Source organism: Ursus americanus, chromosome 7 (genome assembly GCF_024610735.1).
Source record: "Ursus americanus isolate L20-20 chromosome 7, mUrsAme1.1.p, whole genome shotgun sequence".
NCBI classification, from domain to species: Eukaryota; Metazoa; Chordata; class Mammalia; order Carnivora; family Ursidae; genus Ursus; species Ursus americanus.
In genome coordinates, this window is record NC_142133.1 from 52,494,565 (window position 1) to 52,518,123 (window position 23,559).

The 23,559-nt window shown below is 46.3% G+C and overlaps 1 long non-coding RNA gene across 1 annotated transcript; it reads right to left on the reverse strand.

Moving 5' to 3' along the window:
• Window positions 1-490: 490 nt before the first annotated feature.
• Window positions 491-23,207, reverse strand: LOC148109695 (uncharacterized). Its single transcript, XR_015725266.1, has 3 exons — window positions 23,133-23,207; window positions 22,835-23,004; window positions 491-1,836 (listed from the first exon to the last, which is right to left on the reverse strand). It is a non-coding gene; the product is annotated as an uncharacterized LOC148109695 (long non-coding RNA).
• Between the last annotated feature and the right edge of the window lie 352 nt (window positions 23,208-23,559).

A 23,559-nucleotide genomic window follows, 5' to 3' on the forward strand; every position in this document is an offset into this window, starting at 1 on the left:
GCGCCTTCGGTGCGCGGCCCAGGCTCCCGCCGGGCCGTGTGCAGAGCCGAGGGGCTGCGGTCCCGGGACTCGCCGCCGAGGGGGCTCGCTCGCCGCAGCTGCTCGGCCTCCCGGGGGTGGCTCCAGGGGCAACTGCGGGGCCGGCAGCCGGCTTCACGCAGCTCGGTGCACCAAGGTATCCTTACTGGGAATTTGGAATGCACCGTACTTACACGGTGACGAGGATGATGGCATAACTAGGAATTGACGGGGACAGGGGGGCGTCATTCGCAGTCCGGACTGGTCCTGCGCAAAATGGCACAGGAGCTGAGGTGTGTCGTCAGCGTCCGTACTGTGCCTCACCCCCAGCCCACGCCCAGACTCAGGTGTCTTTCCCCACCTCCTTCCTATCGAGTGGCTGTCAGGAAAGGCCAGACAGCGCGCGAAGACCTGGCTTGAGGCCTTACTTCTCACTCACTAGCTTCGTAGGAGTAAGAATCCTAAAGCTCCAGGGTAGCTCTGCTGATGAGATGGGCGTATAAAGGAAAACTTAGGAACTGTGGAGACTGGACAAGCCTTATGATACACTACGATATCCCCACAGAAGGGGTTTCCGGGAAAGGATCTTCAGAGTATCAGCAAGAGCCCCCAGCCTTCCTGTCCTGTGTCAGCTAACCAAGGAGAAAAGGAAGTGCTATCTTTTCATACTTACTAGCTAAAGTCCTTCTGCTGAAAGACAAGTTTCAGCCCTCCTTACAGTGGCAATGTAGCCGGGAGGGGGGGGGGCAAACAACTTGGACAGTGCTTCCAAAAATACTGACTTATTTCACTGTGGAGGGGGAAAGACTGTCTTCTAGCTGGCCATGACTGAAGTTCCCAAGTTTTTATTAAACTTAGGGGCTACTACCACTAAGCATTAGCAAAATCACGTGGTGACCATGAATTTCTCTTTATTTCTTAGCTTATGACAATGTTCGGATGAAAAAAATGCATTTCAGAGCGTGCAAACAATAGTGTTGAAAGCTATGTGTTTAGGGGTGCCTGGGTGGCCCAGATGGTTAAGTGTCTGCCTTCAGCTCAGGTCATGATTTCCAGGTCCTGGGATCAAGCCCTGCGTTGGGCTCCTGGCTCAGCCGGGAATCTATTTCTGCCTCTCCCCCTGCTCATGTTCTCTGTCTCAAATGAATACACACAATCTTTAAAAAAATAATAAAGCTGTGTGTTTAAAGGTGCGTGTGTTCATAGTCAAATAAGGGTTTGTTTTAAAAGTGATTGTCACGTTAGAAGACATATGCTAGTTGGCACTCATGAGGTTGGTTGCTATAGCAAACAGACTCCAAGCTAGAGACTTAGAATCCATGTAAATATTACATTTAAATCAACAAGAAACCCTCTAGCAGTGAACATTTCTTGGCCTGTTTTTGGTGATTTTTCTGCTTTGGCGTGATGTGACGTGATTGTTGGCTTAGTGGGATTAAAAGAAAACCAAGTCATTTGGAAACCCTGGGATTTCTGCTAATTGGTGATCGTACACAAATAACATGAGTAAACTATAGCAGTGGCCACTCATTTTAACAACTGAATTCCACTGTGGTGGGATTTACCCTTGTCAAGCAAGGAAACATGGTAGTTTCTCCCCAAATAATTTTATTTTTATCATTAAAAAAATAAGTACATAGAAAGTAAGTACCTACATAATCTATCTATGTACGATTTTGCCTCTTGGCCCGTAAGACCTAAAATGTGTTTAAGACTATTAGTTTGTATTGGGGCACCTGGCTGACTCAGTCGGAGAAGCATGCAACTCTTGATCTCAGGGTTGAGTTTGAGTCCCACATTGCGCGTAGGTAGAGATTACTAAAAATAAAGAAAAAGAGACAATTAGTGTTTTGGTGAGAATAGTTGCTCAAAGACTTGAAAACACTGGGAGAAATATCGGTAATCAATCTAAAAACAAGTCACATGATTCTGAGTGATTTCCCTTAGCTTGATGAATCAGTAAATGTTTACTAATACTGCTCAGTTGTTGCTGTTCATTCAGGAAGCCAATGCAGAATTTGCAATTACTGAAGAATTAGACTTTATAAATAGTCTGCATGGGACAATTAGAGGCAAGAATATTTAAAAGAAAACATTAATTCAGTACAACCTGACACGGAATCTGCTAATATATGTTACCACCGATGGTAATAAAAACATATATGGAGCAGAAAAGGGCTTAGATCAGCAAATTTACAAAGCTTGTGAAAATTTCAGGTGTTTAAAGCTTATGGTTATTCATCGTATTATTCAATGGCAGATATTTTGTGGAAAATATTTGAATCTGTTATGTATTCGTGAACCAGTAATGTCAATGGTGAACTTTGTTTGGGAATTTTCATCAGAAATAGACACCGAGTATCTTGACTTGCCCTACTATCATTTTCAGTTCGCAATCTTTTTGAGCTCGGGGCTGAGATTAAAATTTTTCTAAACAAGAACTGCCCTCAACTACTCTTATTAAACACTGAATGACTTTGGAAATTAGCTTTTGGTTGCAGACTTGATACTGGGGTGATTTTTGTTGTTGTTGCTGTTGTTTTAAGTAGGCTCCACGACCAGCATGGAGCCCAATGTGGGGCTTGAACTCATGACCCAGAGATCAAGACCCAAGCCGGGACCAAGATTCAGCCACTTAACTGACTGAGCCACCCAGATGCCTCTTGATACTGTTTCTTAATGAAGTCAGTGTAAAAGTAGAAGACAAAATGGTGTTTATATGTGAAATTTATTCTCTGATGAAATCATTTTAACAAACTTTGAATCACAAGTAATATCAAGCTGCTTTTTACACTTCCTGTGTTGTCAAAAATAAAACAAGAAGCAAGATGTCCATTCCTACATAAATTTGTAGTAGATACATTTTCTGAGCTCAAACCACACACAGCTCCAGCAGAGTTTGTCAGACATCACTGCGAGTAGAAAGAACACTTCCATATTTCAAAATCCATTTAACTGTGCAATTGAGAATATTCCACATAATCTTCAATTAGAAGTGATTAATCTACAGTGTAATGACATACTAAAAAGGCAAATAAGAATCTAATTATGTAAGAATGAACATGCTCAGTTAAAATCATATGCTTGTGTATTAATACATCAATATTTGTTAGTAACTGTACTGAAAAACATTTTCAGAGAGGTAATACATAATAACTCATTACAGATCGGCATTAACAGATGAACATTTGTAATCAATTTGGATGATAGGAAACATTAACTTTGAGCCCTAATTGACATGTTATTTTCAAAAAATAAAAGAATCCCATTCTTTTCATTAGCAGCTCCATATTACAAAAAAAAATGCACTCGATCATTATTATTATACTGTGAATTCTGTCAATAAAATTTTGTGGAGGGCGCCTGGGTGGCTCAGTCAGTTGAGCATCTGCCTTTGGCTCAGGTCATGCATGAGTCCTGGGATCGAGCACCGTGGGGCTCCCTGCTCAGTGGGGAGTCTGTATCTTCCTCTGCCCTTCCCCAACATTTGTGCTCTCTCTGCTCTGTCTCACTCTCTTAAATAAATAAATAAAATTTTAAAAACAGATTTTGTGGAGATTTATTTTCTCTTGTTATGTAAATGCCTGCATAATTCTCAATTCTGCCTCTTGGCTGGCAAACACTAAAACATTACCCTCTGGCCATTTACAGAAAGAGTTAATTGTCCTGTTTCTAAGCAGTGAAATGTGCACATTTCCCCAGAAATTCATTTTTAAAGCTTCATCTTTTTGTAAAAATGACACATGCTCATTGTAAAAATGCATATTATATAGGAGGAATAGGAAAAGAAGCTACCCTCATACCCCACTACCCAGAGGTAAGCGTTACAGATTGTGGGAGCACCACAAATCCGTACACATGATTTGTGCCAGTATTTCTAAAAATGTGCCCCTTGGAACACTACTTGCTCAAGTTGACCCCCAACAAACAGATTTGTATAATGTTTCTTGATAACATTTAAAAAACTCGTAAACACGGGGCGCCTGGGTGGCTGAGTTGGTTAAGCATCTGTCTTTGGCTCAGGTCATGATCCCAGGGTCCTGCTCAGCGGGAAGCCTGCTTCTCCCTCTCCCTCTGCCACTCCCCCTGCTTGTGCTCGCTCTCTCAAATAAATAAATCAATCTTAAAAAAAAAAACACTCATAAACACAAAACAAAATTGATCGTTGTAAAAAGTTTGGAAAATATAGGAAAGTTTAAGAAATCAGTTTTTAAAAAATCACCCTCAATCCTATGATATCAGTTAGGTTCCCCAGCAGGATGTGATGGAATACTCACATCGGGTAATTGAGAATTTAATCAAGGAACAAAAGAGTTCCAGGGTTTGGGGAAAATGCAAAGGACAGTTACTGTTCCTGGAGCTAGGCCAACAGGGAGCCTATCTCTGGGTAAGGGTGAGGAGGAGGGAGTGATTTGTTACCAAAACTCGAAGACAGTGGCTATGTGGAGAGGATGTCTGATAAGAAAATGTGGTCTTCAGTTGAGAGGATGAAGTCAACCCTGCGGGACACCACAGGAAGAGAGTTGAGTTCTCTAAAAACTCATTTCCTGAAGCCTCCCATTGGCCCAAACCAACCGGAAGGCAGAGAACAAGGGAGCCCCTTGATTCAGTCCTCCTGGGTCTGTGCATGGCCCTAGGGCTCAGAGAAGAAAGGAGAAAAAGGGTCTGCAGGGGCAGAGAGAAATGCACACGTCACTGCCAAAGGTCCCCAAACTCGTCTCCAGTGAGCACCAGTCTGTGAACTCACACTCAGAGATGAAGTGCCTCCGCTCCGTACAAACACATTTGGATCCCCACTCTTCTGACCACTGCACTCTTCTACTCTAAAAAGAATCAAAACTACTCAGGCGGTGACGGCACAACAGGTCAGAACATCCAAAAGGTCAGGTGAGCCTATGACATCTCGATGATGTTAGAAAGTAAGAAAGCCATTATTAGACCTGTCTCAGGTGGTGGTAGGAAAGGTGTGAAGAGGCCACACAGAACTCCCACTGGTAGTATGAATGGCAGATGATGCAGGGAAAAAATCACTGTAATTACTGGGAGAAGGTGAGCCAGGGATCTGTGAAAATATTTTTTAAATGATATAAAGTTTTTATAAAAGATTCCTGTGGTGCACCCATGTGTTTTCATTATTTTTTTTTTTTACCAAAATTAATCAAATCACTACACAAATCTTACTCATGTTTTGGTCATTACACAATAAACCTATAAAAATATAGAAATGTACTGTATGTATAAAAATAGAATGTGTAAGTCTACATTAAAGTGGAAAATAGACCAAAGCATAGTAACTGAAAAAAAGCAGGTTACAAGACTATGCTAGGGGTTTAATCCCCTTGCGTGCGTGTATTGTATGCCTAAAAAAAGAAGTTTCGAAGGGTGGATTCCAAAATGTTTACAGTGATCCTCTGAGGATGGAGAGACTGATTACAGGTGACTTTTACACTCTCTTGTGCCTTTTTCGAACTGGTTAACAATGATCTGGTAGTATTTTCACATTATAATAAATACCAGTCAGACAGTGCCCAGCTCGTGAATGCATGTGCTCAAAGCTCTGGTGTGCCTTCGTTGAAGAGACTCACATTGCGTTTTCTTAAAAAGCAGGTGCAACCACGCTGGCGTGTTTAACCCAGGACACGCTTTGTGCCTGGGAGGTGGCGTCTTAGCCATTGTGGGGACGGGCAAGGGGCTTTCTCCTCCCCGTCAGTTCCCCGGGTCCTTTGAGCACCCTCCCCAGGCTGGGACCGTCCTGCAGCCTCCCTTCGCCCCTCACCCCGCACGGACATGCTGCCCCGCCACCCTCCCGCGCGCTTTTTCGCTGGCTCCAGACCCTCAGCCCCTGGACCAATCCCCCAGACACATCGGTTACCACCGGGTCACAAGGACGCCGCCATACGGTTGCCAGAGCTGGCGACTCTCTGGAAAGTGGAGAGCCTGTGAAAGACGATCTGGGCCATCGCTTCACTCCATGCCACATGCAGATGGGTGAGGGGTGAGTAGATGCCATCGATGAAGAGACGGTACATTAGTTTGCTGGGGCTGCCATACAATTTTGGTGGCTTAATAATACAACAAAAATTTATCCTCTCAGTTCTGGAGGGCAGAAGTCCAAAATGAAGGTACTGGCAGGGCCGTGCTTCCTCTGAAGGGTCTAGAGAAGAAGCCTGCCTTGCCTCCGTGTTTCCTGGCCTGTAGCTGTACCATTCCAGTCTGTAACTCCATCACCACATCACCTTCTCTGTGTGCCCTTCTCTATCTCCTACAAGGAGGCTGTGGTTGGATTTAGGGACCAACATAATGCACATGGTCTCATTTTTTTTTTTAAGATTTTATTTATTTATTTGAGAGAGAGAGAGAGCACAAGCCAAGGGGAAAGGAGGGAGAACTGAGCAGGGAGCCTGAAGTGGGGCTTGATCCCAGGACGCTAGGATCATGACCTGAGCCGAAGGTAGACACTTAACTGACTGAGCCACCCAGGTGCCCCGCATGGTCTCATTTTGATCCTTATCTTAATTACATCTGCAAAGACCCTATTTTCTTTCTTTTTAAGGTTTTATTTATTTATTTGACAGAGAGAGAGCACAAGTAGGCAGAGGGAGAGGGAGAAGCAGGCTCCCCGCTGAGCAGGGATCCTGATGCTGGCCGATCCCAGGACCCTGGGATCATGACCTGAGCTGAAGGCAGACGCTTAACTGACTGAGCACCCAGGTGCCCCCAAAAACCCTTTTTTCAAAAAAGGTCTTGTTCCTGGGCTCTGGGTGGACATGAATCTTTTGGGAGTGGGCACACTATCTAACTCCATACAGACAGACATACAGATAGATGGATTCAAAGGTACACACTGCATGGGGGTATCATAGGCTGAACTGTGTCTCCCCAAAACTCTATGCTGAAGACCAAACCCTCAGTATCTCAGAATGCCACTCTGTTTGGAAACAGAATCTTTGCAGATAGATGATCATGTTGAGATGAGGTCATCAGGGTGGGTCCTAATCCAATATGACCTGTGTCCTTATCAAGAGGAAACCACCTCACACCCTTAGGATGGCTACCATACAAAAAGAGAGAGAGTGAGAATTACAAGTGTTGGTGAGAATGGGGAGAAACTGGAACCCCTGTATACTGCTGGCAAGCATGTAAAATGGTGCAACCACTATGGAAACCAATGGCAGTTCCTCAAAAAATTAAAAATAGAACTACCAGATGATCCAGCAATTTCACTTCTGGTTATGTACCCCCAAAGAACTGAAAGCAAGGTCTTGAGGAGATATTTGAACATCCATGTTCATTACTGGCATTATTGGCATTGTTCACAATAGCCAAAGGGCAGAAACGGTCTATGTGTCCCTTTGGGAGAGCCACACTGAAAATTTTCCTGACCCAGAGTGGAGGGCTGAGGTCCGTGGGCAAGTCCTGGCTCTGCCACCAGCTTGTTCTGTGACGTGGGCAAGTCACTTCCTGTCACTCTGGCCCTCGGCTCCTGATGTGTAAACACTGGGGTTGAATGGAACTCTTCCAGCTGGCATGGTTTTCATCTACTGAAAACAATGGCCCCAGTGTACCAGCCAGGCAAAAGCATGCCTTTCATGCCTCAGACTCATTCAGCCTCAAGAACTGTGGAGGCCAGCTCCCCAAGAGTGGCCCAGGGATACTGATGTCAGACCTGTGATGTCAACACCCACACACTGGCTAAAAGGGCCCAAGCCCCCAGCCTCTCTCAAGTTGTCACTAAATGACTACCTGAAAAGACACAAGAGGCTAAGATGAGGGTCTCGTCCTGCTTTCTTACCTATGATGCAATCAACTTTGTGCCAAGCACCCACCAAGCATGCCCTGCCCTCACCCCATCAGCCTCCTAGGGCACATGTGTTCCTCTCCATTCAGCTGACCCAGATTAATCCTCTTGCCAGACACTGAGAGTCCATGGGGGCTCCCAGTTAGGCTGGCACTGGCCTCAACTTGGCCTCCCAGAGTCTAGCCTCCTCCTGCTCTGTCCTCTTCTCTGGTTCTCAAGGATGATCCCACTTGTCAGAGCTGTGCTCTCCCTGGTTTCCAATCTGCCACTCTGCTCTGGACTGCGGATTACTGCCTGGCTTGCTCCTGAATGTTAACACATGGCACTTGCAAGGACAGTCCCATAGACTTAGTCACTAGCTGGATTCTAATTTCTCTTTCCAAAAGGTATCAGCAAAAAGAATTTTTTTCCCATTTTGGGTTATCTCCTTGAGTATATTTCTGGTTGGTGACATTTTCTCAGATTCTAAAATTGTAAAATACATGTTATAGCAATCACACAAATCTTTATGGGACCAGAGGAAGTGAATACTAAGGTTGGGCTGCCCTGGCAAATCCAGGTGAACACTTAATGGGACTGTGTCTCAATAGTGGAATTCCTTGCTCATCCCCAAGCCCTGGATTTTGCCCTATACCCTATTCACTTACTTCCCTAAATCTCCCTCTCCTGTCTTCTGGTTCTAAGTATTCCCTCCCCGCCCAACCTCCCCATTGAGTCCTAGCACCCAGCCTTTGGAACAAGCAGGCATCAGATTTTGGGGAATGAATTGATGGGCTTGGGCCTATCACCCACCCCAATACAGTCACTGTCCCTTTCTTGTTTTTTTGTTTTTTGTTTTTGTTTTTTTATACCATTAAACACTCTGCCCAGACTAGGCCTTTGGCTCTTGTCTTCAAAGTGCATTGTTATAGCAGAAATGTAAAGAGAAATAAAAGAAGCTTATTCTTGCCATGAAGGTGACACAAATTATCTGAGTTGGGAAAGAAGGAGGAGAGGGGCACAGAAAGGTTAGAGACTAGGGTGGGTGGTGAAGGAGGGGCCCATCATTGCTCTGGCCTAACACCCCCAAAGGGGGCCAACAAGGAGAAAAACATCATTTTCCCCCTACCCTTCTAAGTTCTCTGTGGAGAACCTTGTAACGAGACAGAGTAAGAAGAGAAAAACCAACAGAATTTTATTAACATGTATACCTCATGTATACATACCAGGGAAAAATAAGTACTAAGATGGCTTAGAACTTGGGCTTAAATACCACCTTCAGCTACAGACAAAAGAAAGAAGGATGTGGGGGAGCTCAGTCATGGGAGATGATTAGGCAAAGTACAGAGAACAAGAGTAAGGTTTGTTCTGCAGATTTAAGTGCCTTCTCCATTAATAAGAGTTTGTTTTGATTTAAAGCTGTTCTCTTTCTGGTGCAGAGAGGGAGATGCCTTTATAAATAGAGATTTCTTTTATAAGATCTTAATCTTTTATAAGATTTCTTATAAAAGGGAAACTTCTACTCTGTTTTCAGAGCTTCTCCTGGGTCTGCTGTTTCTCAAAATAATCAGCTCAAAATTATCCTAATGCCAGGCGCCTGGATGGCTCAGTTGGTTGAGTGTCCAACTCTTGATTTTGGCTCAGGTCATGAACTCAGGGTCCTGGGATAGAAACCTGAGTTGGGCTCTGTGCAGAGTCTGCTTGAGATTCATTCTCTCTGTCTCTCTCTCTCTCAAATAAATAAATCATTAAAAAAAATCCTAATGCCAAAGAGGCATATTTTGGGGTGGTACTTTCTGGTCTTGTACAGTGTGAAGGGGACCCCAATAGTCTGAGGACTAGAGAGCTGCAGAGAGGACTGCACAGGATCTCTGAGGTGGGTAGAGAGGCCTGGAGAGCCCTCCAGCAAGCTTCCCTAAGCCTTCAGAGGAGTGGAAGTGGCACTGAACATTCAAGAGGGTAGACCTCTGGAGCCCAGAGCCTTACTCAGGGCCTGCATGAGCCAGTGAATGGGGGCAGAGGGCCAAGGGGTGAGTTCCTTCTGAGAACCTAGGGGTGACTTGGGGAAGGGGGGAATGTGGGAAATATAGTAAACAACAAAATCTTCTTCCAACCCAGAAAATCTCTCCACAAAGGTAGTAGAAAAAGTTTTTATTGAATAAGCATTAAATCAGTGAAGGAAATCAGAATGTCACCCCAAAATATGCCTTTTGACATAAAAATTATGTTGAGCTGAAGGCAATTAAGAAGCAACAAATGCAGGAAAAGCTATCTCTACCCTTCCCCCTTTATGCCTAAAGGCAGGACATAAATTCTCCCTTTACTGGGGACAGACTCTTATCAGCCCAGAGACAGCACCAGAGGAATCTTCTACCACCCTTCATTCCATTAGCTTCCCCCTGTACATTTACCTTCCCATACTTTGCTGCTTTCCTTTGTCCTGTCATTTCTCTACAAATTGTTCTTTTCTTTTTAAAGATGTATTTAGAGAGAGAGCTCAAGCAGGGTGAGGGTCAGAGGGAGAGGGAGAGAGAATCTCAAGCAGACTCCACACTAAGTGCAGAACCCAAGGCAGGGCTGGATCCTACAACCCCAAGATCATGACCTGAGCAGGAATCAAGAGTTGGACACTCAACTGACTGGGCCACCCAGGCGCCCCTACAAATTGGTAGTTCTTTACTGAAGCTGCTTCATAAGCCAGAGTTCTAAGCCACCACTTCAAGTTATTCTTTGTTTTCTCCCACTGTACAGGTTTGTTTTTATTTTGTTAGAGTCCCAGCTGAAAATCCCAGATGGGCAGAGGTGAAGTTTTGCCTGCCCTACCCCCAAATGTGATGCACTAACTCCTGTGATGTTTGCATTTTTTTTAAGTAGTCTCCACACCCAAAGTGGGACTCAAACTCACAAACCTGAGATCAAGAGTCATCAGTCAGGTGCCTCAATATTATCCTTTCTTTCTTTTTCTTTCTTTCTTTCTTCTTTCTTTCTTTCTTCTTTCTTTCTTTCTTCTTTCTTTCTTTCTTTCTTTCTTCTTTCTTTCAGATTTATTTATTTATTTATTTATTTATTTATTTATTTATTTAGAGCACAAGTTGGGGAGGGGCGGAGGGAGAGAGGGAGAGAGCATCTCAAGCAGACTCCACTCTGAGTGTGGAGCCGGACACAGGGCTTGATCTTATGACCCTGAGATCATGACCTGAGCTGAAATCAAGAGTCAGGCACTTAACTGACTGAGCCACCCAGGCACCCCTTGCATTTCACAAAGACAGCTCCCAGGTCCCTGAGGAAACTTTCCTGAGTTGTGAGACTGGCCAGAGTACTATGGCTTATTTAGTCATTATAAAGATTTACCTACATTGAAAAGGACAGAGAAAGGCATTCTGAAAAGAAAGGGAGTAGGAGAAGTCTCTTCCCTTATTTTCAACAAGGAGAATTAAGCCTATTTGTAATTTGTGTCTGGCCTTATGGGGATCTGACTGAGCCAACCTACACTTGTCTGGACTTGTCCTGAATTGACCAGGGTAATTTCTACCACATAATGGAATGGAAACTTAAGCCAGGAATTTGATTCAAGTGGAGATTTTTTTTTAAGTGGATTTTATTTTCGCATACCTGAATTCCTGCTGTACACCATTTCAAGCATTTAAAGGTAAATGAGGTTTAATTCTCACAAAAAGCACATGGCTTCTGAATAGGAAGAGGTATTGGAGCTACCTCTCAGGGAGGCCAATACACACCTGCCTTTGCTCTGACACCTTAGCTGGAGGGCACAGCACAGTATGTGGCAGTCACATTCCTGTCCCTGACACACACCTGTAAGTCATTCCTTGGTCAGAAGCCCTGCTTAACACCTTCCATGGCTCCCACTGCTTTCTGACTAAAGTCCAGGTGCCCACCCTGACTCAGGCCCCAGGGATGTGTATCCAAGTTCATCCTGACCGCTGGGCTACTCTGAGCTCTCCCTTTGGTTCCTTGAGAGCACCAAGCTATTCCCTCTGGTGAAATCCTGCTTACCCACCAGGTGCAGCTGGAAGGGCACTGCCTCTGGGGGCCTTCCCTGACTCTCCCAGGACTGGGTTAGGTGCCCCCTTCATGTGCCATTCCTCTCATAACCCCCTGAGGGAAGGGCCCTGTCTTTTCATCTCTGGTGCTTCAGTAGGTGCCAATTAGAGCTGAATGAGTAAATGGTGGGCAGGTGGGTGACCAGGGCCTCCCTCACCCAGGGCAGTCCACCACACCCGGTCCTCTCTCAGGGCCAGCAGCATGCAGTGAGGCCCACCTGATGAGCAGCAGGGGTATGGCTGTGTCCTGGAGCTGATCTGTGTGTTTCGCATCCAGCACACTCTGCTTTGCTGTCTGGGCCAGCTCACTCTGCTCACTGCCTGTCAGAGGCAGAGCTGCTTCTTGGCTCACATGGGGAAAAGGATGGATGGACAGATGGATGGACAGAGGGACAAATGGGGGGGGGCTTATGCCTCAGGGCCACAGTCTCCCTCCTGGGGGCTCCCCAAATCTCTCAGCTCTTCTTGCCTGCCCTGGTGGGGATGGCCAGACCAGGAAAGTGACCAGAAGGGTGCCTAGAAGGACGCCTGACTCAGCCTGAGACTACCCAGCATGACAGAGCCTAGAACCTGGACACAGTAAATTTCAGGACAATGGGGGAGAAGCAGGATGGCCTGTGGGAACCCAACGTGGCACACAGCCACACAGCCTTTAGGGCCATGTGTATGCACTGTTGTATTAGGCAGGCCTTACTGTGGGCAACTTGAGTTTGTCTCAGTAGGTGAAGGGTTGCTCCATTAATTTTGACTAAAATGGTCCCTTTGGGATAGAATTAGCATTTTACTATATAGGGGAAGAGAAACTTTTTCTCTTACGCTCTTAGGTTCTGTACCCAAGTCCTGCAGCTTAAACTAACAAAAGACAGATTAATAGGAGAAAAGGCATAGAAGTTTTATTTTATGTGCATGGGGGCTTCACAGAAAATAAGTGAAAAACCCAAAGAGGCTGTTAGACTCTGGCATTTTATATACTATTTTAATAAAGGGTGATAAATTATGGAGAAGTAACTAGATGAAGGAAAGGGGGTTTGGGCTCCTAGGGGCTGTAAATTGTGGGGAGGTGACCAGGAAATGTATGGTAAACTAGGGTTGTTTAGGAAGGTTTGTTGTGCAGACTCATCTTTGCAATCTCCAGTCTTGTTATAGGAGAGGAACAGTTTTACAAATGGAAATGTATGTCCTGCTTTTTAGCAGAAAGGGTTAGAACAGAGATTTCTACCTGTGCCTGCTGTTTCTTAATTGCTTTCAGCTCAAAATAATCCTTATGCCAAACTGGCGTGTTTTGGGGTGGCATATTCTGGACCCCTTCAACTGCATTAGCTGACATCACAAACCTACATACTTTGGCACCTTGTTTTTATAGGGTATAGAGAAGCTAAATATATTTGGGTTTGTTACTAAACAACCGTCCCATACAGAAACATGTTTCTATTCATAAAATTTGCTAGTCTGCTCATACAGAACTGCTGGTATGTCTGCTAACCAGTTTTCTCTGTAAAAGAAAGGTTACAACCAATTAAAAATTATAATCAACATATGTAGTTAAAACTACTAGAAATAATAAGGGTGAAGAAAAACAACTGCATATGAAGAATATGCAAGAAAAGTAGGATGTACTTATTCATAAGGAAAGGTATGAAAGATGTGTTTTTGCTGAGGAGAAAAAGAGTTATTTTATTTAAAAAAAAGAATGACTGGTTGTTCCAGAATGAAAGGAGGAAAATATAGAAAAACAGACGCCTGAATGAATTAAGAAAACTGTAGAAGTTTTGCAGAAAATAGACCTTATCTCATGTAATTAAGCTGAAAAAAGACCTAAATGGATTTATTTCAAGGTCTTAAAAAAAAAAGCCTTAATAACAAAAGCACACTGGTACAAAACTAAAATATGGTCTTCTTTCTGTTAGAATGACAAAGTTTCCTGAGATTATCTGTCTGCTCTTGATAAGAGATGGTAAAAAGTTTCTTCTTTACTTTTTGGTAATCTGCCTAGGATACCAAGATCTTATCAGAATAATTTCCTGTGCTTCATGCTAACCTTTGTCATATCTTCAATTATTTAAGAGCACCAAGACTTTTCACATTGAAAAGAGCTAAGGTTTTCTACATTTCTGACAATTTTTTTCTTCCCCAAATCAAATCCCAAATGAGGGGCACCTGGGTGGCTCAGTCGTTAAGCGTCTGCCTTTGGCTCAGGGCGTGATCCCAGCGTTCTGGGATCGAGCCCAGCATCGGGCTTCTCTGCTAGGAGCCTGCTTCTTCCTCTCCCACTCCCCATGCTTGTGTTCTCTCTCTCTCTGGCTGTCTCTCTCTCTGTCAAATAAATAAAATCTAAAAAAAAAAACAAACAAACAAAAAAAAAAACAAATCCCAAATGAAGTTTTTTTGACCTCAGATTAACTTTGGGATTTCCTAGAGAGTTCCTGGAAATTTTCAAAGGCTTTGTTCTTTCATCTTGTAGACAAACAGATGTTTAAGTAATTAGGTTTATTTGATTTGTTCAATTGCATAATAACAAGGCGTTGTCAAATAGAACTTTTAACCTTTCTAGGTTATATTTGTATGGGTAAATATTACTAATGCAAAATATTTCACAAACTGTGTAATGTTTATAAAAATTTGTCAATACCTTGGCTATCCATGGTATGTCTTGATACAATGCCATCAGTCAAAATCCTGGTTATTATTTTTGTTATGTGTCACAGAAACAATGAAATTTTCTTGTCAAATGAACTCTCTTCAGATCTTTAGAAGCTGCCAAGTTCACGGAACTGCTAACCCAGGATCAAGTAGAACAAGAATTGATTACATGGGACTGAGTTAACTGATGAAGCATGATTATAGCTACTGTTCTGGAACAGTCCTAGTTCTTTAGAGTTCTATTTTCCAGACATTTCACTTAAACTATCTATAACTTATAACAGTTTGGTAGATGATGCTTTTGTAAACAGAAATCAAACATTTATCTTTTCTCCCTATCTGATCCCTTGAGAATTTGGAAACGCTTATTAAATATTCTTATTTCTGTGGCAATATAATTCCTTGCATAAGTTCAGTAAGAATCTGTTCTTGTAACAGGACATAACTGGTTAAATTTGGACAACATTAGTTAAATAACCCAGGCTTTAGGTGAATGTCCCATATTTCAGAATAATGCAGAGAATCAGATAGGACCAGATAGTTCTAAGGAACCAGGCTTAATTTTATGAAGCCAATGCTTATAAAGTCTTCTTGGAAAAATGAGCCTGGGACTTGGCTTACAGGGTTCCCAGCCTTACAGGTGAGTAAGGAAGGTCACTTCTTGGCAGGCCCAGGAACCTCGGGTTATTTGGGGGATTCCAGAAGAGAGAAATTCATCCAAATTTATAGGTACTGCAAGCAAAATCTTCTGGAGAGTTTCTGGCATGGCTTCCTCGCCTAGAGCGGATTTTTAAAATCTAATCTAAGATTCCTTATAAAAGTTCCAGCAAAGCAGACTCAAAACTGCCTATGTGGTCAATTACCATTCTTGCTGCACTTATGTGGATAATCAAGCCAAAACCTGGTTTATTTTGTAAACAAGAACCAAAAGCAGGCGACTGTGTTTGTTTCCATGGAAAACTACAGCGCACCCTTGTGGGCTCCATCGCTCACGTTTCGCAGCTCCTCACCAAATTCTCAGTTCTTCTAAGTTCCCCTCTACATCTAGCTACAAGTCTCCAACCTGAGGCTCCCAGTGTTTCTCCCACCTTCCCGACTTGGCATCACTGAGAACTAAAACTGCCCTCTTCCCAAAGCCCTGCAAGCTAAAGCTGGAGGACTTGACATAGACTTAAAAGAAATCACCTTCATGCCTGCTGCTCAGAAACATCACCAGATCACTCAGGGCCATCACCAAAGACATGGTCTTCAAACTGAAGACCGAGGAACTCGTGGCATTGCCAGTCCCATCCTCGAGCCCAACATCTGGAAATCTCAACAGGCTGATCTCCGGACTCAGAGACTGGGTTTCCAACCATTAACTTTCTTTCCTTAAATTTTTATAGAAATTCCTCTCATTAGGGGCGCCTGGGTGGCTCAGTCGTTAAGCGTCTGCCTTCGGCTCAGGGCGTGATCCCAGCGTTCTGGGATCGAGCCCCACATCAGGCTCCTCTGCTGGGAGCCTGCTTCTTCCTCTCCTACTCCCCCTGCTTGTGTTCCCTCTCTCACTGGCTGTCTCTCTCTGTCAAATAAATAAATAAATAAATAATCTTAAAAAAAAAAAAAAAGAAATTCCTCTCATTAAATGCCTGGACACTCCCACCACCCAGCACATATCCACTACTGCTCAGTCCAGGTAGGTGGTGCAGCTGACCCCGAATGAGCAAAAGGCAATGAAGTAAGAAAATGGACTTCTGCTCAAAGAAGAATATCGCTCTTTTCCTTGGACAAGAGGGGGACTGACAAACTCTCTCCCTGATCAAACCTGAATCAGGCTCCTCTGTGCTCTGCTCTTTCCAATGAGTCTTGACTTTTGGACTTCCGTGATCATCGTTGCGTCATCCAGTTTTACAAGCACTCTGCTCAGTCAAGTTAGCCAGAATCACTCAGCCCCCGTAAGTGGTCCCTCTCAATATCTGATCAGGTTTCTCAGCCACCACCACCTGCAGATGTCTGATCACCCTGCCTGCTGCCTTCAGCAAGATCCTGTTACATAGGCTAGCCAGAATCCCCCTGACCCCTGCTGCTTCCTCTTAGCCACTTTCCATCCCCTGACCCCCACCCTGCTCCTTGGCTATAAATTCCCACTTGCCCATGCTGCATTCAGAGTTGAGTCCATTCTCTCTCCCCCACTGCAAGACCCCATTACAGTGGTTGTAATACCCACCGCCCTGGTCCCCCTTGAATAAAGTCAGCCTTACTGTTCGTTAACAAGTGTCAGGAAGAATCTTCTCTCTAACTCACTCTGCCTTTCCTCTGAGGGAGTGAGCCTCTATGACTCTTTCCCCTCTGCTCCTGGGGAGGACCTAGGTGCCCTGCCCGAGGAGGATGAGTCCTGATCCCCTCCCACTCAGGGCTCCCTCGTCTGCTACCTTATATTCAGGGTGGGTCCCCAGGGGCTTCTTCTAGAGACACACCCAGTGCTTGGGCTCTGGCCCTAGGACATCATGTCTCTCTGTGCCCTGGCCATGTTTTTTTTCAGGCACTGGGACCCTCCATCTGCCATCCCCACGTGCAGCCCCTGCCAGAGGCTGCTGCCCAGCACTGGCTGAGAGCCTGGCAGGACTGGGCATGCCAGAGCCCAGGTACTCCAAGACACTGGCCCAACAGATGTCCACACTCCCAAGTCCTGGTATCCTGCCCCTGGAGTCCTTTCAGGAGGGTTAGAGCTGGCTGCTAGGTTCAGATGATTGCTTTCTGTCTCCTTAAGCGCTTGCCTTGGGGGCTTCTTTTGTATGTCCTGAGACACTGCCCTGGGGGTGGGCTGAGGTCTTCTGGAGAGTAAGAGTAGGAGGTCTGCCCTCTCCTCACTGACAGCAGCAGCAATGAAGGGAGAAGTCCCCTCCCAGGGCCATGTGTACATCCTGTCTGCCTATGGGAACAGGGCAGGTGGGTAGGGAGGCAGGCTCCCTGGGGCAGGTGAGGGGCATCTGACTTCACATCTCCTATTCTTTGCCCCCATGGCCAAATGGCCCAAGAATGGGGATAGGGTTGGCACTGCTCGGAGAGTCTGATCAGGCCTGGGGCAGAAAGCAGGAGGCTCATGCTTGTGACCTTCCTCACCCTGCGAAGTTGATGGACACTGGCCCACTGGTCCAGAGAAAGACCCATGCCTCTGCAGCCTCTAGATGTTGCAGGACCCCTTTGGGTACATCCTTATGACCTCGTGGCCATCAAGAGGACCAGCTCACAGGGACAGATGGCTTATCCACTCTAGGAAGGTAGAGGCCTGGAAGCCCACAACAGAATGGGTTCTGGCCTCTGTCTACTGAGTGATGGCTGCCAGCTCAAGCCCTGAGGTCAGGCAAGAGGACAGCAGGACTGTCCTCCATACCAACCTCGGCAGGTTGCAGACACTCTACAGAAGTCTCTGGCTTTCCCTCCTGCCCTGGGAGATGGACTTGACATTCACTTTCTTCCATTTTGGTGACCAAAGGCCCTCTACTGGCATCTTGTCCAGGAAGTATCCTAGCTTTCAAGATGCTCTGTTCCTGCTACCGGAACACTTTGCATTCTTTGTCTGGCTGGAAGGCAAAGGGAAAAGCCAGGAGTCTATTCTCTTTGGGGGACATGCTTGTGGTCTTGGTACCTGCTGGGTGTTCAGAACTTTCTTTCCCTTCGTTATCCTTCGTTAATCCTTCCCTCAGTCCTCCGCAGTGCCAGACAACAGGGGAGGAAACCTGTTCCAACTCTAAGCCAGAGGCCTTAAATTCCAATGCAGGGGAGGACAGCTAAACATTAATGAATGGCACAGCCTTGGGGAATAAACTTGGACCTCTTGTTTTCTCTCTTTGGATAAACACAAGGATATCTTGCTCTCTCGGCCCTAGGCTCTTTCTTCATGTCATGCAAGGACAGTAAGCATGGCCTCCTGCCTCATGGCCGGCTCCTAGGAAGAGAATCCAAGGTGTTTGCTCGGAGGTTGCAAACTGGTAACCCCCAGATTCTGGCCCATGGGCATGGTTTAATAGGTCTGCACTAGCCCAAGCAGTAAATAAATTTGCCATTAAAAAACTGGAAGGTTTCCAGTATAAATCTAGATTTTCATCTATTAAAAAAAAATAAAAAAAAAATAAAGACTTGGCAACATTGGGCCTTGATTCTGGCAACAAGTGCGTGGAGCTGAGTCACGGCTGCTCCCAGTCTCCCCATAGTCCCCATCAAGCCTGGCTACCCACCTGGCATCACTGCCATCCTTAATCAGATGCATCGCCCACCTCGTCCTTGTGGTATCTGGGTTTGCTGCTGCAGCTGGGGTCCTGGTTGGGGCAGTAGCATCCAAGATCCTTGAGGAGATGACCCCCTGGCAGAGGTTCCAGAACTCCATGCCTGCCCTGTCAGGCCGCCCACCTGTCCAGCACTGATGCCCTGCCCTGGCCACAGGGTGGCGGTATAGCATGTGGAAAAGCTTTCTGGCCTGAGGCACAACACTAGGGATTCTCGATCTCTGTCCCTGGCCAGGGGTGACCCTGGTCAGGCCTGTTCTCACCCAGTCTGCCGCTTCCCCTCAGGTGAGGAATATTCATTGCTAGATTTTTATTTATTTTTTAATTAAAAATATTTTATTTATTTATTTGTCAGAGAGAGAGAGAGAGCACAAGCAGGGGAAATGGCAGGCAGAGGGAGAAGCAGGCTCCCTGCTGAGCAAGCAGCCCTATTCAGGACTCCATCCCAGGACCCTGGGATCATGACCTGAGCTGAAGGCAGATGCTTAAGCAACTGAGCCACCCAGGCGTCCCTCATTTGAATTTTTTAGAAATTTTTGTCTGACTTCTTTCACTCACCATAATTATTTTGGGACTCGTCCATGTTGCTTTCATAATAGTGCTTTTGCTTTCGATAACTTGTACCATTCCTGTATATGCATAGATTGTAATTTGTCTACCTGTTCAATTGTTGATGGGTGTTTGGGTTATTTCCAGTTTGGGGCAATGACAAATAAAACTGTTATGAACATTCCTGTACAAGTCTTTGTGGGGCATTTGCTCTCCCTCTCTTTTTTTTTTTTTTTAAAGATTTTATTTATTTATTCGACAGAGATAGAGACAGCCAGCAAGAGAGGGAACACAAGCAGGGGGAGTGGGAGAGGAAGAAGCAGGCTCACAGCGGAAAAAAAGCCTGATGTGGGGCTCGATCCCGGATCGCCGGGAACACGCCCTGAGCCGAAGGCAGACGCTTAACCGCTGCGCCACCCAGGCGCCCCTGTTCTCCCTCTCTTGAGTAAATAGCTGGGCGCCGAATGGCAGGACTGGATGGTAGGTGTATGTCTAACTTTTTAAGAACATGCCAAACTGGTTCTGGTTCAAGGGGATGATGTAGGAACATCCTGAGCTCATCTCCTCCCACTGAATCTACAGCTACATATGGAACAGTTGCCTCTGAAAGAAACCCCAAACTAGATAAGTGATTCCTACACATCCCACTCGCTGGCTCAGTCGGTGGAGCTTATGACTCTTGATCTCGGGCTTGTGAGTTTGAGCCCCATGTTGGGTGTAGAGATCACTTAAGAAAAATAAAATAAAATCTGGGGCGCCTGGGTGGCTCAGTCGTTAAGAATCTGCCTTCTGCTTAGGGCATGATCCCAGGGTCCTGGGATAGAGCCCCGCACCGGACTCCCTGCTCCTCGGGAAGCCTGCTTCTCCCTCCCCCACTCCCCCTGCTTGTGTTCCCTCTCTCACTGTCTCTCTCTGTGTCAAATAAATAGATAAAATCTTTGAAAAAAAGAAAAAGAAAATCTTAAAAAAAAAACGCAAAAACAAAAGAAAACCCTTAAAACCCTATGGGTAGGAGAGGCTGAGACAGTCTTGCTATAAACCCCACCCCCAGTGCAGCGACCCATAAGCAGGAGGAAACTCGGAATCCACAGCTTTGCCCTGAGGAGTGAAGGATTTGAGCCCCGCATCTTGCACCCCAATTTTTGAGACCTACAGCTGGGAGATAAGCCTCCAAAACATCTGTCTTTGAAAGCCAATGGGGCTTTCAACAACAGCCAGGGCAAAAAAGCACCAGTTCTTACAGGGCTCCTGTGGACTCACCTGGTCACCCTTCGGGGCCCCCCAGAGACGCAGCCAGTCTTTCTGTGAAAAAGGCCTGAAGCTCTGGCCTGAGGGGCAGGCATCTAACTCAACATACATCTAGGGCCTCCTGAAATAAGCCCCAAAGACAGAGGCCAGCGGGTATCACCTGTGTGGTCTCCCTCTGCCTCACTCCAGGTCACCGGTATGTCCCGAAACGGAGCTTGTCCCCTAGTCTAGCACCCTGTTTTTTGCGGCTACCACCCTTGATCCCTTGTATCCGGTGGCCAGCGGGGCCTGTGCTCCTGGGTCCCACAGAGCTGTCCCCAATGCGGCAAGAGTTCTTAACCGGCCGCCACTCCCAGGACGCAACAGCCGGTGGTGCCTATTTGCGCATCCTCACAGCCGCAGCCTGAGGGCAGGCTTCTAATGAAACACTCATCGCGGCCTCTGGTAGTCCTCTCCAGAGACCTCAGAGGACAGGTGCTAGCTCTGTGCTCTCCCTCTGCCTCATTCCGCGTGGCCAGTGTCTCCTGATAAGGAGTTTGTGAACCAATCTGCTCCTGTGGGTGCAGCCCAGGAGACACCTTTTGATCACCTGGCTCAGGTGGCGAGCACAGCTCACGTTCACGGGTCCCCTAGGACTACAACAACTGGAGAAACAGTTCTGAACCTGCGAACTTGAGAAGTCATCTGCGACCTTGTTCACTGCAGCATTACTTACAACAGCCAAGACAGAGAAACAACCTCAGGGTCCACCAATGGATGAACAGATAAAGAAATGTGATGTATGTGCACAATGGAGTATTATTCAGCCATGAAAAAGAAAGAAAATCTTGCCACTTGTGACGACACGGACAGACCTTGAGGGCATCATGCTAAGTGAAATAAGTCAGACAGATGACAAAGACGAATACTATATGATCTCACTTACATGTGGAATCTAAAAAAAAAAAACATAACTAGAGGTGCCTGGGTGGCTCAGTCAGTTAAACGTCTGCCTTTGGCTCAGGTCATGACCCCAGGGTCCCAGAATCAAGTCCCGCATCGGGCTCCCCGCTCAGCGGAGTGTGCGCTTCTCCCTCTGACCCTCCCCACCTCGTGCTCTCTCTCTCTCTCACTCTTTCTCTCTCAAATAAATAAATAAATAAATAAATAAAATCTTTTAAAAATTTTTTTAAAAACTAAATAAAACCCCAAAATTCATAGATTCAGAGAACAGATTGGTGGCTGCCAGAGGTGGGGGGTGGGGAATGTGAAGGTGGCCAAAAGGTATGCACTTCCAAAAATAAATCTGCATAATAGCTAACAGTAGCTAACATTGGTTTGGCTTGATTCCATGCCTGTTGTTAGAATTTCCACGTGTATTAACTTACAGACCCTCACAACACCCCTGAGATGTAGGTACTGCTATAATGTTGACTTTCATTTGACAGCAGTGAGGCTCAGAGAGGCTAGGTAACATGGCCAAGACTGCAAGGTTAACAATCCCAGATCTGCCACTTCCTAGCCTGTAACCTTGGGCATGCTTCTCACTGGCCTCACTGCCCTCAGCTGCAATAGGGGGATAACAAGGATGCATACATCACAGGACTGTGAGGACACGGCTAATTCAGGGTCTGGTTCAGAGTCTGAGGTCAGGAGATGGTAGTCATTTTATTACTGCATGTGGCTGCAGGATCAAGCCCAGTAGGTAGACTGTTGGACTGGAGGAGTATTTGGACTCTTTTAAGGAGTCCTGCTGAGCCTTGCAACCTTGAGCAAGCCACCCTTCCTCTGGGTACCACGTATCACCCACCCCAGTCCAGGACCCACCCCGTGCTGCTCACCCATCATCTGAGTCCCTTGCTCTTGGGCCTGACAGCCTTGGCCTGCCTTTCCAGAGCAGCTTCTGCCCAGGGACCTGCCTCCCTACCCCTGCTCCCCCACTGGCCTCCCGCTGGCAAAGCTCCAGTCCAGCCGCCAGCACACAGCAATGGCCTGAAAACAACTTTACTGAATGAGCCAGCAGGTGCATCTGCACTGGGAAGCCAGCCCTCCTGCCAGTGCCCTGCTGACCAGTTTAACCCTCATGTGCTGTGGGCCCCCATTTCCCCAAGGCCCCCAACCTCTAGCTGGACACTTTCTCTATAACCACAGCACTTGGCTTAGGAGAGCCTGAGGGTAGGGATGCTGTGCTCCCCTGAACACGGGGCTGTGGGCCCTGTCGGCACTCAAGGAATAAAATCAGATCACAGAAAGGACAGCCTCCCTTGAGCCTCTGGGAAAAGGACTTTTGTAGGTACCTGGAAGGCTGGTGAGTACCCCAGTAATCCAGGGGTGTTTCCAGTGACATCGCCAAGAGACAGGCGCTGGGCTGTCATACTCTAGGAGGAGCTTGCCGAGGAGTGCCAGCATGCAAAGGACTGAGCGTCTTCTGACCCTGTGGTGAAGGCAGGGTGGCGGACGGAACCCACTGCAAGAGAGGAAAATGCCCTGGCCTGGTTGCCACTTACCCAGAGGCTTCCACTTCTCTCTCAAACTCCTCTAGGACCTCTGCCTTGATTTCCACCAGGAGCTGAGGCATTGGCGGCGGCCACTTACCAGGGACACCAAAGAGAGCCAAGAATGAGAGGAGATGGGGTTTCACTTCTGCCCAAGCCTCCCGCTCAACTCCCTTGAATGGGAAATGCACTCGGCTCCTGGACAAGCACCCTCCTTTGGAGGTGCACCCCCCTCCCCCACCGGAAATGCTGGTGGCTGTGGGGGAGGATGGCTTCTCTGTCTCTCTGTGAAGGAGGCTGTGCTCCGCTGCTCTCCGCCAGCTTTCCCCATACAGGCAGGGCACTGGCCACACATTTCGTTTACCTGGGGCAAGTTTCTACGTGCAGGTTTGTAGTGCTGGAAAGGACCCCAGAGGTATTCAATAACGTTTCCGGTCTTTGGCTATTGGAGAGTCTGGAACTCTGGCAACAAACAGAAGAGGAAGTAACACTTTCTTGTCCATTCGATGAGATTATTTTAACCTAGA